Here is a 12,981-nt window from a genome sequence, read left to right as displayed (position 1 = left end):
GACCTGGGAATATGCTTCCTTTTCTTTTCTCCAGTTTTCTCCATCACCTTATCAGTCAATGGCAGGATTATTTTAGGCTTCAGATATTCGGTGCACTAACTCTGAATCACAAATTAAACACATCTTAGGTTCAGCAAGAAGCCAAAAGAACATTGAATGTATAAAGACTAGTCATACTTCTGCGTTGTCTGAGGCAGTATTGTTTTAGTTATATTATAGCTGACTTCATTAATGAACTCTCCATATTCCAAATAACTCGTCACTTAAATGTGTCTACATTAATTTAGAGAACCAATGGATATCTAAAATTTAAATACAAGTAATTGGATATTTCTTATTTATAAAATAAATCATACATGGTCTATCATCTCTATAAGCTTTTGGTTAGTTAGGGAGTTAACTCGCAGATAATAATACCTGAGGCAGCATGTCACACACAGTGCTAAAAAATATTACTTAATGTCATTCAGTGAAACTATGGCAGCTAAAGGGCAGGAACCTTTAAACTAGACAGCAGTGATTAGGGAAGTTCCTCTGAAGAAGAGAGATTTGAGATGAATCTTGAAATCTGGATTTGATTTAAATAACCGAAGAGAATGGAAAGGGACCTCCAGGCCGGAGGAATGGCAGGCATAAAGATATAGAGGCCAGATATAGGCATAAAGATATAGAGGCCAGATATAGAGGCCATGGCATGTCTTGGAAAGCACGATTTGAGCAGCTTGCCAACGAAGATTTGTTTGGGAAGTAATGAGATAGAAGTTTGGAAAGGGGCACAGAAGGCAAGGGGAACCCTTATTTTTGAGAGAGAAGCACAGTGAGAGGTATATACTTCTTTTGTAGATTGGGGCTAGATTGCAAATGCCCTGGGAAGCTCACCCCTTTAGTTTGCTCTTCTCTCTCATTTCATAGAGGAAAAATGAATCTAAAGCTTCCCATACCTTGGAATTAACTACATTTCACCAGAAAAGACTTCCCTGCATCCCTGAGAAAACTTCAGGCAGCACAAACAGAGCACTGTCTAATGCTTATAATGATGTATGTTGAAAGCTTTCTTTGGAAAAGTCTTGAACTGTGGTGGTATATGAGTCCAGTATTTATTCTGTGATGCAATTGTCCTCACACAGGATGCTCTTGATTACCAGCTTTGTCCACAATGATGCCATACACACGCGTTGGTGTGGATATATAGAACAAACAGGTTTTCAGCACTGCTGGCTTACAATTGGCTGCCAGTCAAATTAGCAATCCAACTTGTGCACAGGCAGCTTCACAAATCTCAGACAGAACAGCTTTGTACCGACTGCATCACCTTAAAGAGAAATGTACCACTTATGATCTTTCTTGGCTAAAGTTCTTGGCATTTTAGGGCCTTTTTCTTTGGAGACATGTACTATGTGGCTATGGCCATTAGGGGAACTCGGCTTTTCTATTCTGATCCATGAAGGGTGCCATGGAATAGCTGGGGGTACGGGTGGGGGGTTGAGTATGACATCTTTAAGCACATGACTATGTGAATATTTCCCCCAAGTTAAAGACTTGTTGTTTATTAAAGAAACTCACTTATCCCTTAACACAGGAAAATTCTTAACTTACAAAATTGCCCATGGAATATTGGTGTTTTAAACATAGGATGAGGAAATGAGCTGTTTCCTCCTACTTTCTATCTTTGATTGCCTTATGATGGTGGCGGTGATGGGCAAAGGGCCATGTGAGTTACTTTCTCCATAAGCAAAGCCTCTGTGAGCCATGGAGATTTTGGGTAGTGTCTCTGGATAGACTATCTGGGTTTCTATCCAAATAAAACTCAGAGCCCCAGGTGGGCCAGTCTTCTCCTTGACACCTCATACCAAGAATACTTCTTTATCTACACCTGCACATGTACTTTTTCTCTAGTGAAAATATCCTCCCTCAGTCACATTTCATCTCTTTCATGCTTCAAATCCCATGTCATCCCCTCGTGAAGCAGTTGCTTGTTATTTCAGCCCACAGGGATAACCTCCCATCTGACTCCAGCTGGCCCTCCCCCAGATGCTCTCATGTTTGTATTTGTTGTTTTCTTAACTGGATAGTAAATTCCTTGGACACAAGATCCTTGATGGAGTGACCTACAATGATTAGAAGGAAAGTGAAAGAACTGTGACCTCAAGGAGCACGGTGTAGCATTCACACATTTGTTTTGCTTCTGGAAAGAAATATAAGTGATGCGGGCTTTGCAGAAACTGTTACCATTAGGAGGACATCATCAAATGGCTATCAAAAGAGGCTGGCCGAAGGTACCGCATTCTGGTTTCAGAAGCAGATTCTTTGTCCTTCCCAAACATCTCCGTTAGAAAAACCAGAAATGAAGGGGCTGGAGCCAAGGTTACGGCTGATGCAACTGAAGTCACAGTGTCCAGAGAGAGAGATAGATGAGAACAGCCATAGCATCCAGGCTATGGAGCCTATATCTTTAGGTGTGGCATCAGAGGGATTCTCTGTCATGCTTTAATACTTTTAAGGAGCAGGCACCTGGGACTCTCTTGCTCACCATTATTTTCCCAGCACCTAATAAAGGATCTGGCTCATGTTTAGTAAACACTTGTTAAGTGAATTAAAATTGACATAATGGTGTCATCTATGAGAAAGGGATATGCTAACACTATAGGTAGTTAAGAACAAGTCGGTAGCCCCAAAGAGTGTGCTTGAGTTGTGGCTTAAATAAGAGTGACCTTTCTGATCTATTCCCAAGAAAGAGCACAGGTGGCCATTTCTAAGCTTTCCCTTAGGGGAACTGAGGTATATAGCACAAGCTTGGAAAGGTCAATTAAGTCTCTATTGAGAACATCGACTGTTTAACCATTGTTTCATGTCTTAGCCCAGAGGTCCCCAACCTTTTTTGGCACTAGAACAGGTGCTCCTATGAGAATCTAATGCCTGATGATCTAAGGTGGAGCTGAGGAGGTGATGCTAGCTCTGGGGAGCAGCTGCAAATACAGATGACGCTTCGTTCGCTCACCTGCCGCTCACCTCCAGAGGTTGGGGAACCCTGCCCATGAGAACTTGTGAGTTCCAGTGAGCCCCATAAGGCCTCTACCTTCTAACTTCAAAGAGAATTAAGCAAATGGTAGTTAGTGTTTAACTGTTTGGCCTTACCAACAAATATGAAAAAGCCAATTTTTAGAATAAGCCAAAGACACGTGATAGCCGTTTACATATCTTTGGTTTGATTGAGATTTAGACCTTCTCTGACATAACCTAGAACTTTTATAGTTGGCATATTTGTGCCTTATAGGGAATTTAAGTCTCAAGAATTTCCGAAGATTTCCTGTGACCCACTTTTACACAAATGTCTTTGTCGCTCACGGAAGGCATGGATCCATGAAGCTGGTCAGTGATCTCAGCAGCCAGGTCTCTCAGGAAATTCCAGGTTACCCACAGGCATTTCAAGAGTCCTGGAAATTCTCTAATAGATTAACCCAAACACACAGGGGCAGGGTTTTAACAGGGCCAGATGGGCCCAGAAGGCATGGAAGTATTTACTCTGTTGGACCCCTGTGTGTGCTGGGGGTCCAGGAGGGGAAACCTAGTGCAGTATGGGGGCCTTTCTCTGGTGTCCAGCAACTCTCTCTGGGGGAGAACTATGTTTTGCTTGATGCTCTCCCATCCTTCCAGGATGTCCACAAAGTGTTCTCAGTTGCTGTTTCCAAGTATTCGGCAGGCAGCAAGAGTCAACAAGAATCTCAAAGCTCTTCTGGTCTCAACTCTTGTGTGTTCCTTGACCCCAGGCTGAATGCATACCTGGGTAGAACAGTGTCTGGAGGGGAGGAGAGCAAGGGATAAGCTCCCCTCGCTGTTGGCTTCACCTCTAACCACAGGAAAATTTTTCTGCCATTTCCATTATTTCTGGCTTAGAGCCACACTGTAGGAAGACAGACTTTCTGTTCAGAGAAGAGGAAAGATGGTGCTTGGTGAGGGAGCGAGGCAGAGAGGGAGGAAAGGAGACCAGGAAAGCAAGAAGAGAGAAACAAAGACAGGCAGAGAGGGAAGCAGTACGTGCTGGCGGTTAATGGTCAGGGCCAAAATGTCTGGGCAGGTCTCTAAATAGCAACATGTGTATAACAAAGTTAGATTTGTCTAGCTAATCACGAATCGTGTTCAGTCTATTCATTTGACTTAACTACACTATGAGAGAAATTCCTTTTAATTTTATGTCACTCAAAAGTAACTTCAATATTCATGAGGGGAAGGGCTAGGGATCTTAAAGCTGCTTGATACCAAAATTAAAAAAAAAATCTGGATTTGGCAAAAAAATCTGGATTTCTTTTTCCAAATAGCTCCATGACAACTCCCACTCCTAAAAATAATAAATAAACGCACCTATGAACATACTGCCTTGGAGGTACTCAGACTGACAGTGAGTTATGTTGATTTCTGATTCACTTCTACTCCAGAAAACAGTAATGCAAAGAGTGAAGATTACTGATTATAGGAATAAATTGCAATCCTCTCCGATTTTAATTTTTTAAGAATCATCATTCACACACTTTGGTACTAAGATTATTAATGGTTGAAAATTATTTGTGTTGCACCTCAGAAAAGATTGAGACATGCAGCTAAGAGTTAAGACTCACACCTTCCACAGCCGACCTTCCCAGATGTTCCAGGAGTAAAAATTGTTGTGATCTAGATGCAGGGCACAGAGTGAGATATTTTCCCCCGCCCCCAACAGAAATACAAGAGCAAGGAAGTATTGCCATCCTGAGAGTTAAACTTTAAAATAAAATCCTAATAGATTAGAGCAGATAGAAGCAAAATTCCGAAGCACTCTGTGTCATGGGGGAAAAAAAGTGGGAGGAAGGGTAGAGAGATTCATAGTTAAACAGAGGGTAGAGGAGATACCAGAATACCAAACATTTTCACCAACAATAAGGGAATGATGACACACGTACAATTACACAGAAGAGAGAAGAATGGAAGGCTCGCAGAACAAATAAGGGTATGGAGAATAGCTCCCTCCTGCCCTTGAGGAATTTAAAAATTTCTTCAGATCATGAGTCATCACAGTCTTTCAAAGGGTAAATTTTATGGTTCTTCTCAATACACATCCCACCCTAATGAGACATTTCTGGAAAAGACTATTAAGAACTTAGTCATTAAGATGATTTCTCCTTTTTTTCCCCCCCTGTTATAAATTCCCCTATAACAATTGATCTTTACCAGCAAGATTTACATTGTGATTGCTTCTGTGAGTTTTTAGAAGTTTTAAATTTAACAAAATTAATCGCTATAACATAATAAATAGTAAATAAGGCTTTGAAAATGTAAATCAATGATCATTTTCATATTTATTAATGTTCAAAAAGATTTTCTCTTAATCTCTCACAACTATCTTTGCTATTTAATCACAGGATTGTGGGGTGCTTCTGGACCTATCCTTAAGTTCTTAAATCCTTTAGGATCCCATTTGTCAGAATTTCCTAATTTACTCAAAAGCCAGTCCTAGCTAGGGTTAAAACTACAGGGGAAAAAAGAGAGAAAGGGCTCAGCACTTAACACCATCTAGTGGAGCGAGGTCTAAGCTTTAAGAATCCTGACAAATGAAACAAACAAAAGGTTCTGGTGCCAGTTCAGTGGGCCAGGGGAATTTTTTAAATATAATTAAAGTCTGTCACCTTTTATCTTGGGTCAGTGGACACATTCGCCCCGTTGACAGCCCGTTTAATCATTTACTCTGTTCACTTGAATGTTAGAGAATTCTTTGGTAGGGACGAGTTCAAATCACTGATTTAAATAAAAAGAAAAGAGAGAAAAACTGGTTTAAAACTCTTAAGACAATATATTTAAAACTTATAACCTGTTGGTAATGATGTCATCTTTCCTGCAACAATTGGGGGTCCACGGACTTTGTTCTCAGCCCTCTGCAGTTTACTCTGTACTCAGTGTCTGAGAGAGGTCCCCCACCAAGCACCATAGCTGACGACTTCCAGGTATGCCTCTCACCTAAGGCCATGTTAGGAAACACCAGAATGAAAGCTCCAGGACGTCCCAGACCAAGTACATCTTACTTGTTTATCTAGCACCTAGCACAAGAGCTCATAAGTAGGCATTCAATGAATATTCATTGGATGGATGGATGGATAGATGGATGGATGGATGCATGCTATTTCCAGTTGTCTGTCACCAGGTCCATTCACCAAATATTTCTAGACTCAAACTCAGAATCTCCTACCCTCTTGCCCCCACTGACACTATTCTATAAAAGCCCCAAATTTGAAACTTGCAATCAGCTTATGTTTCTCTTTTCTGGGCCCTATACTGGGTCCTACCAGCTTCTCCTTTAATGTATCTGATTCTCTTTGTCCCCCTGCCAATAGCCAAGGCTACAGTATGCAATTCAAGTTCTTAATATAGTAATAATAGCTCTCCTTCTGATTTTCTATTTTTTCCTTGTTTATATATCCAGCAAACTGGCAGAACTTCTTAGCTTCCTGACCTACAATGGCTTTATGTTTATGCTCAGACAAAGCACAGAGGCAGGAGTGTACAAAGGAGTAAACACTGAATGACCTTTCTGCCACTGATACCCTATGATACCCTGGGAAATTGCCTCACCACTCTGAATCTCCATTGCCTCTGTAAGATGTGAGGTTTGGAATAGATGGTTTCCAAATATAAGAACATACTAAAATGTCGCCATTGGTATCCTGCCAACTCTACAACTTCCTCCATTAATTTCATATTCCTCATTCATTTTAACTATATCCCTACCCCTGCTCCATGTAGACCAGTTAGCTTCTACTCCTATCAGGCTTCCCAGTCTATACCAATAGGATAAATTCCAGCACTTAATCTTGGCTCATCTGAATTTTTTCTCCACATGATACACCCTACTCCATCTCCTTATCAGTCCAAATTCTGCGCCTCTTTCAAGGTCCAGCTCATGTCCAACTTCTAAGAAACCTTCCCGAACTCCCCTTTTATGCAAGTCCCTGAAGCAAAGTGCCACATTGTCTCCCCAAGGCAAATACTCCTAGAGAAGAAGGTCTCGGCAAGACAGTAACAATGAACCTTCAAATGAAGGGAGTGGCAGTAGGTCCTAAACTTCTAAAAGTATTTTCTTCTTTATTTACGTTTTGCTTTAATGCTACATTTATAGGTGGTATATAGAAAAACATATCCTCTTGGTAATTAACGGTGCAAGAATTTTTCTTTTCAAGAATAGTGTGTGTGTTACAAGAGATGAGGGGGATACTTTGAGAAGATGAAACCCCAGAGAATATGCTCAAGTAACAATAGATGAATTTCTAAATAGGATGCTGTTTCCTATTAACTACAGGACTTTTATTGTGCTGAGCACTAAGACAAGTGGAGTATTCCACTGTAACAAGATATTGAATGGGTCTTTCCCTGTTGTCTAGAATTGTTGACATAGTCCCAAGCTGAGAACAATAGAGGAAAGGTAGCCTCACATTCCAAGCAGAGATTTTCACACACACACACACACACACACACACACACAGAGAGAGAGAGAGAGAGAGAGAGAGAGAGAGAGAGAGAGAGAGAGAGAGAACTTACTAGAAAACATGAACGCTGACCCTGTGATCCCTAACCTTCCTACATACCTGCTGCCTATTGAAGAGAAGCATAGAGGCATATCTGAATGCAGAAACTGGAGCCTACTCCCCACTTACAGAATTACAAGTACGTAAACCTTCTTTTGGGGGGTGGGGGAGGAATCAGATTGAAATTAGGTTGTTTCTGATAAGTTATAGGACGAATAGGATAGGATGGTGTTTAACAACATGGCCTCGGAATTATATAGCCTGGGTTCAAATCACGACTCTGCCATTTACTAGCCAGAGAACTCCAGAGAAATGACTTCATCTTTGTGAGCCTACTTCTTCATCCTTAAAAACGCGGATAATAACAGTACCTACTTCGTAAGTTTTTGTGAGGGTTAAAAGAAACGATACTTGTACTGTGCTTAGACAGAGCTTATCCCTTGGTCAATGAATGTGAGCTGTTATATGTGCCAGATATTTAACCAGCCCAGCAGCAGAAACTCAGCTCAGGAAGGCAATTTCTTCTCCATCTAGAACACAAATATTTATTCTTTATATGAAAAATCCCTTTCTTGTTTCATATGAGATTTTGCTTCCCAAGTAAACAACTACAAATCTCAAGTATACCCCATAGGCGGCATGCAAAAATGATGAAAATCTGTTTTGCACAGTTTCCCTAAAATTTTGCAGCTAATGGAGGCCCTTTAATGGGAAAACTATTTTCTCAGTATTAAGCCGTTTCCCCATTCTCTACAAGCATATTTATCTTTCCATCTCTTCCCAATTGTTGTGTGTTTCACAGGTAGCCATGTGTAGAGTCACGTAGATGAAACTCTGAATCAGGAACCACAGGCTCATGCAATTTTATTCTTAGGAAGGGGATTGTCCTGTACAGACAAAAATGGCTCTGCTATTGATAATGACATCATTGAGTAACTGTTCTTTTAAGCATCAAGGAATATTGAGCTGCGCTCATTTTATTTTGCCATGTTACCAATAACTCACATATTGCCTGAGTTATAGTATATTCCTCTTGGTGCCTGGAATACAAAGGCAGGATCTCTCGTCTCTAACTTGACTGATCTTGCCACAGATGGTCACTGTGACCTTGGATGTCTTACAACCATACTCAAACCAACTGAGCTATTGGCTTGGACACTCTTCTGGATGATGCAGGGGCTCCCACCTCTGGGATAACAACATCCTATTTCTAAAACGGCCTGTGGGAAATTTACAAGGTCATGGTCATGTTATTTACATGCAAATAGAAAAAGAAAATTAATTCCAGCAGGCCACATTCTAACTACAAATACCAGAAGAAGTTATAAATACACAAGAGGAAAACCAAACAGTCTGTTATCATTATCTCAGAATGCCTAGAAAAGTGAGCCAACTGCATTAGTGGTTACAAAGAGCTTGAGCAAAATCTTATGGCCCTTGGCATGAAATGTTTTTTCTTTATGCTAATTTTGTAGATAGCAATTTTTGCCTGACATTCCCATGGTTAAACCAACAAAAGCATGAAATATATTTATTTTTAGAACTCCACTTATATTAAAATCATTTCTCTGTGCTGCTCTTAGAGTAGCAAGAAGCCCCAGATCGGTCTCCAGACTTCCTCAAAAGTTTTCTCTGACCTCGTTCTTAATAACAGTTAGTTACCAGTAAATACTAAACTCCTTAAGTCCCCAAGTTCAAGTTCAGTGTGAATTTCAGATCTGAGGGCTTTAGAGCAGGGTTCAGAGTTAGTCCATCATCATCTTTCAGCCCTAAGTTATTTTTTCATTTTAAGAATTTCATTTAGCATGCAGATGTGAGCATTTTATTAGCCCCAAAAGGGAAGAAATTAAAGCTTTATCTCAAGTTATTTTGCATGGATTCCCAGAAAACCACCTGCATTGCAGGATGATGCTGGGGAAAAGTTGGACCACAGCACCATCTCCTGGTCCCATCTGGGTGTTGCACAGAGAGAGTGAGAAATGTCAGGGAACAGCTGAACACTTCTATAGAGTGACTTACTGTAGGCCATTAAAATGCACCAAGCCAGCAATGGTGTCACTGAACTATAACTGAAATACAAAATTGTGAGTGTGACCATCTCAACAACCCCAGAACATTGATTGTTGCCAAACATTAAAATTCACCAATGTGATATATACCCAGGTACACAAAAAGCTGGCAAGAACATGCGGGTATTAAAAAGGAAAATGAAAAATCTCTCATAACAATGTGAGAAAATGTCTAGTAGATTACTAGCGGGAGGATAAAAGTACAGTGTCAGTTATAGTCATGGGAATATGAAAAAGGATGAGAAAATGTGAAAAGCGGGATGTATAAAAATGGCAACAATATGAATTTTTTCTAATGTCACTTAACATTACATGTTGTGTATGCAGTCTCACTTCATGATGGTGTACTCTATTCACAGGAAATATTCTGACAAACAGAAACAAGCCAAGTGCACCCAAATGACACATGATGACCGCTATCAAGCCGGCTCAACAAACAATTCTGTTTCTCTCCTGAATCAGCTGTAGATCATGTGGGTAAGGACACTCAGGAAGTTGGAATCACCTGAGAGCATTAATCCAGCATTACTAATCACCAGGAGTTTTATCTGCCGATCACATTGTCCCTGCAACCATCATTTCCAAACCTGATTTACACAGACTCCCCTGGAGAGCTTTTTAAAAACAGATTTCAGGTCCTACTCCCAGAACTACTGCAACAGAGTCTCTAAGGCTGGAGCCCAAGAAATTGCAGGTTCCAAATGCTCCCCAGGTGATTCTAAATGCAACTGTCAGTTCATGAGTTCACAAGTGGGATCCACTGGAGGATCACAGGTGTATCTCGTTGAGAAGGGTACACAGATTCAAAATTTTTACATTCCGTCCGGCACTGCTTATAAGAGATGTGGCTTCAGCTCCAGATCATCAAAGGTAAGCCTGCTTTGCTATAAAAGTTTGCTTATAGTTAACAGGTTTGCTTTTGGGTAGACTATTTTCAAATGAACAAGTAATCCAATTTGTATATAATCTGTGGCTGCTTTCTTCCCCCAAACCTTTCCTTATGAACCATGAAAGTCAGGATAGTTTTAATGTTGACCAAAGTCTGAATCCAGGAAGAAAAATGTTGTGGATGACGAGGACTAGGGTGCTCACAGTTATCCAAAGGAAAAAAATCCCTTCTGGCTCAAGACCTGTCTGGGTGATTGGTGGTGCTGAGCTAGAAGGCTCCTAGTGGACCAAGGCTGGAAACTGGAAGATTAATTAAAGCACTTGCAGCAATTTTGAGTGAATTAATAAATGCCAAAACTAAGATGAGAATTGAAAGGAGGCAAGTTTTCTTCAAAGTAATCCATGAATCCTATTTCCAAGAAAGGGCTTCCCTATATCCCCTTGTCAAAATTAGTCTGTCTCACCCTCTGAGTTTATTTCATTCTCACATCCCCATCAGAGTTCACATATCACAATATTAGAGTTGATTGGGTGGTGTGTATCCCAACTTTCTGTTCATCAGATTCCAATATCCACAGGACAGATCTGCACTCTCACCTTCGCATGCCTTGATGCACCTAGAGTGGGACTGTGCCTGCAAAGTTCATAAATGTTAGCTAAATTTTTTAAAGAAGTTGGTGACTGATTTGGTTAAGGAGCGAGAATGTGCTACACTGAAGGTGTTGATTAGAACCAGCACTTTGTTTTAAACAACAGGAAATGCAATTCCTAATGGTAGAAATTACAAGGGACATAATAGATGGCCTTAGTAGAGGTTGTCACCAGTGAACTCAAGTATTTTTTTGGTTGCGACTCCTTAGCCATGACTGAGAGAGGAATGTGAGCCCAGGACAGTCTTCCCAGAAACACCTTCTGACTGGGCACGAAGCAGAGCTGGGATTATGAGACTTGAGGAAACCTCTAGATTTCCTGCCACCTGTCTGAGAGCTCACAACTCACCTTCTGACAATGAAAAAGGAAAGGATGTGCAGAGACAATTGGGGATCCACTAAAACTTTCTGACTCTGCTTTTATTCATGCGTGGAGGTGAAGACGAGAGGAAAATGAAAACTATTACAACTAGGAAATATAGAGGGACAAAACAGACAAAGAATTTTTTATAATCAGAAATATCATTGTTGTTTTCCTGTCAATGAAAATATTTGTGTAACTTGCATATGTATAATTAGTCAATTTCACAGAACACCATTTTCATTTATTTTATTCCATTTCTCTCCAGAATCTCTGCTAAGCTATAAAACATTTAATTTAGTCCCATTAATCAATCCATAAGCACATATTCTGACCACACACTGTCCTACTATGTGTGCTGTGTACCGCAGCTTTACAAGGAGGATGAGCTGATTCCTATCCTAAAGGCCTTCATCTGTAACTAATAAGACAAATTTATGAAATTATCAGTGAATAAAAAACACCACACAGGCTTATTGTGTGATGTAATCAAACAGGACGGTAGGCAATAAGGTATACATTTACCTTATTGTATACCTGTTCTTAAAATACCTGTTCTTAAAAGATCATTTTGAATCATTAGTTTCAGAATGAGCTCACTGATAAATTCATACTATAGATATGCCCTTTCCCACATCAAGCAAAGCCGAGGTACATAAAAATTTAGATTTATACCAGCTATGAATTAGGGAAGGGTAGCTCTGTTTATAAAATGAATTAACTTTAAAAGAGGATTTATCACAGCTCCTTTGAAATTTTGAGCTCATGGTACAACTTGAAAGCAGATTTTGGTAATTAAGAGCACATGCTCCAGAGCCAGAGGGCTGGATTCAATGTGGGCTCAGCGAGGTTCTTGCCGCGAGACTTGAGGCAAGTGATGAAATGTCTCTGCGTTTCAGTATCTGTATTTGTGAAATGGAGATAATGATAGCATGTCTCCATGGGGAAATTTCAAAGATTAAATGAATTCGTGTAAAGTTCTTGGTGCTGTGCCTGGCCCTCATCTGCTGCAGAAAATTAGGCGCAACACTGTCAGAACCAGGTGAGTGGGAAGCACCGGGACTAGGGGGAAAATTTAGTATTAAATAGAAATTTATTTTCTCCAGAAAGATCACAGCATAAATGTTTATATGTCTTTTTGAAAAACAAATAGATGTTATTCCTTTGGAAGATGCAGGAAGAAATCACAAGTTCTATTTAGATACATACTTTCTCCCTTTCATCTCAGTCTTAAAGTAGATATGCTTATTTGGTACATATTTATTTGGTACCAAATTGATGACAAGATCTTCCCACCCACTTCAGAGTCAATCCTAAGGTAGACAGACAGGCAACAGACAGACAACAAATAGATAATAAAGTGGTCCTCAAACAATTGAGGCTGAATGATAATTATGTCTAATTTCTGTGTATAGAAAAGCCATGCTTTCTGATCTTCTACATATTATCAGTAAGCATATGGTTGAAAA

At 40.1% G+C, this 12,981-nt stretch overlaps 1 long non-coding RNA gene across 2 annotated transcripts in view; it reads left to right on the top strand.

The window, feature by feature from the left end:
- The first annotated feature begins 7,367 nt into the window (after positions 1 to 7,367).
- LOC111736264 overlaps positions 7,368 to 12,981 on the top strand; it is a 116,642-nt gene continuing 111,028 nt past the window's right edge. Inside the window, exons 1-2 of one of the 2 annotated variants that reach the window (XR_002779142.1) lie at positions 7,368 to 7,683; positions 9,973 to 10,483. This is a non-coding gene — a long non-coding RNA (uncharacterized LOC111736264). The remainder of the gene's footprint in view (positions 7,684 to 9,972; positions 10,484 to 12,981) is intronic. The other variant, XR_002779141.1, reaches the window with a different exon arrangement.

The sequence above is a fragment of the Pteropus vampyrus genome, unplaced genomic scaffold, assembly GCF_000151845.1.
Source record: "Pteropus vampyrus isolate Shadow unplaced genomic scaffold, Pvam_2.0 Scaffold19, whole genome shotgun sequence".
In the NCBI taxonomy this organism is placed as follows: Eukaryota; Metazoa; Chordata; class Mammalia; order Chiroptera; family Pteropodidae; genus Pteropus; species Pteropus vampyrus.
Note: the sequence above shows the minus strand (reverse complement) of the source record. Positions and strands in the feature narration are given on the sequence as shown.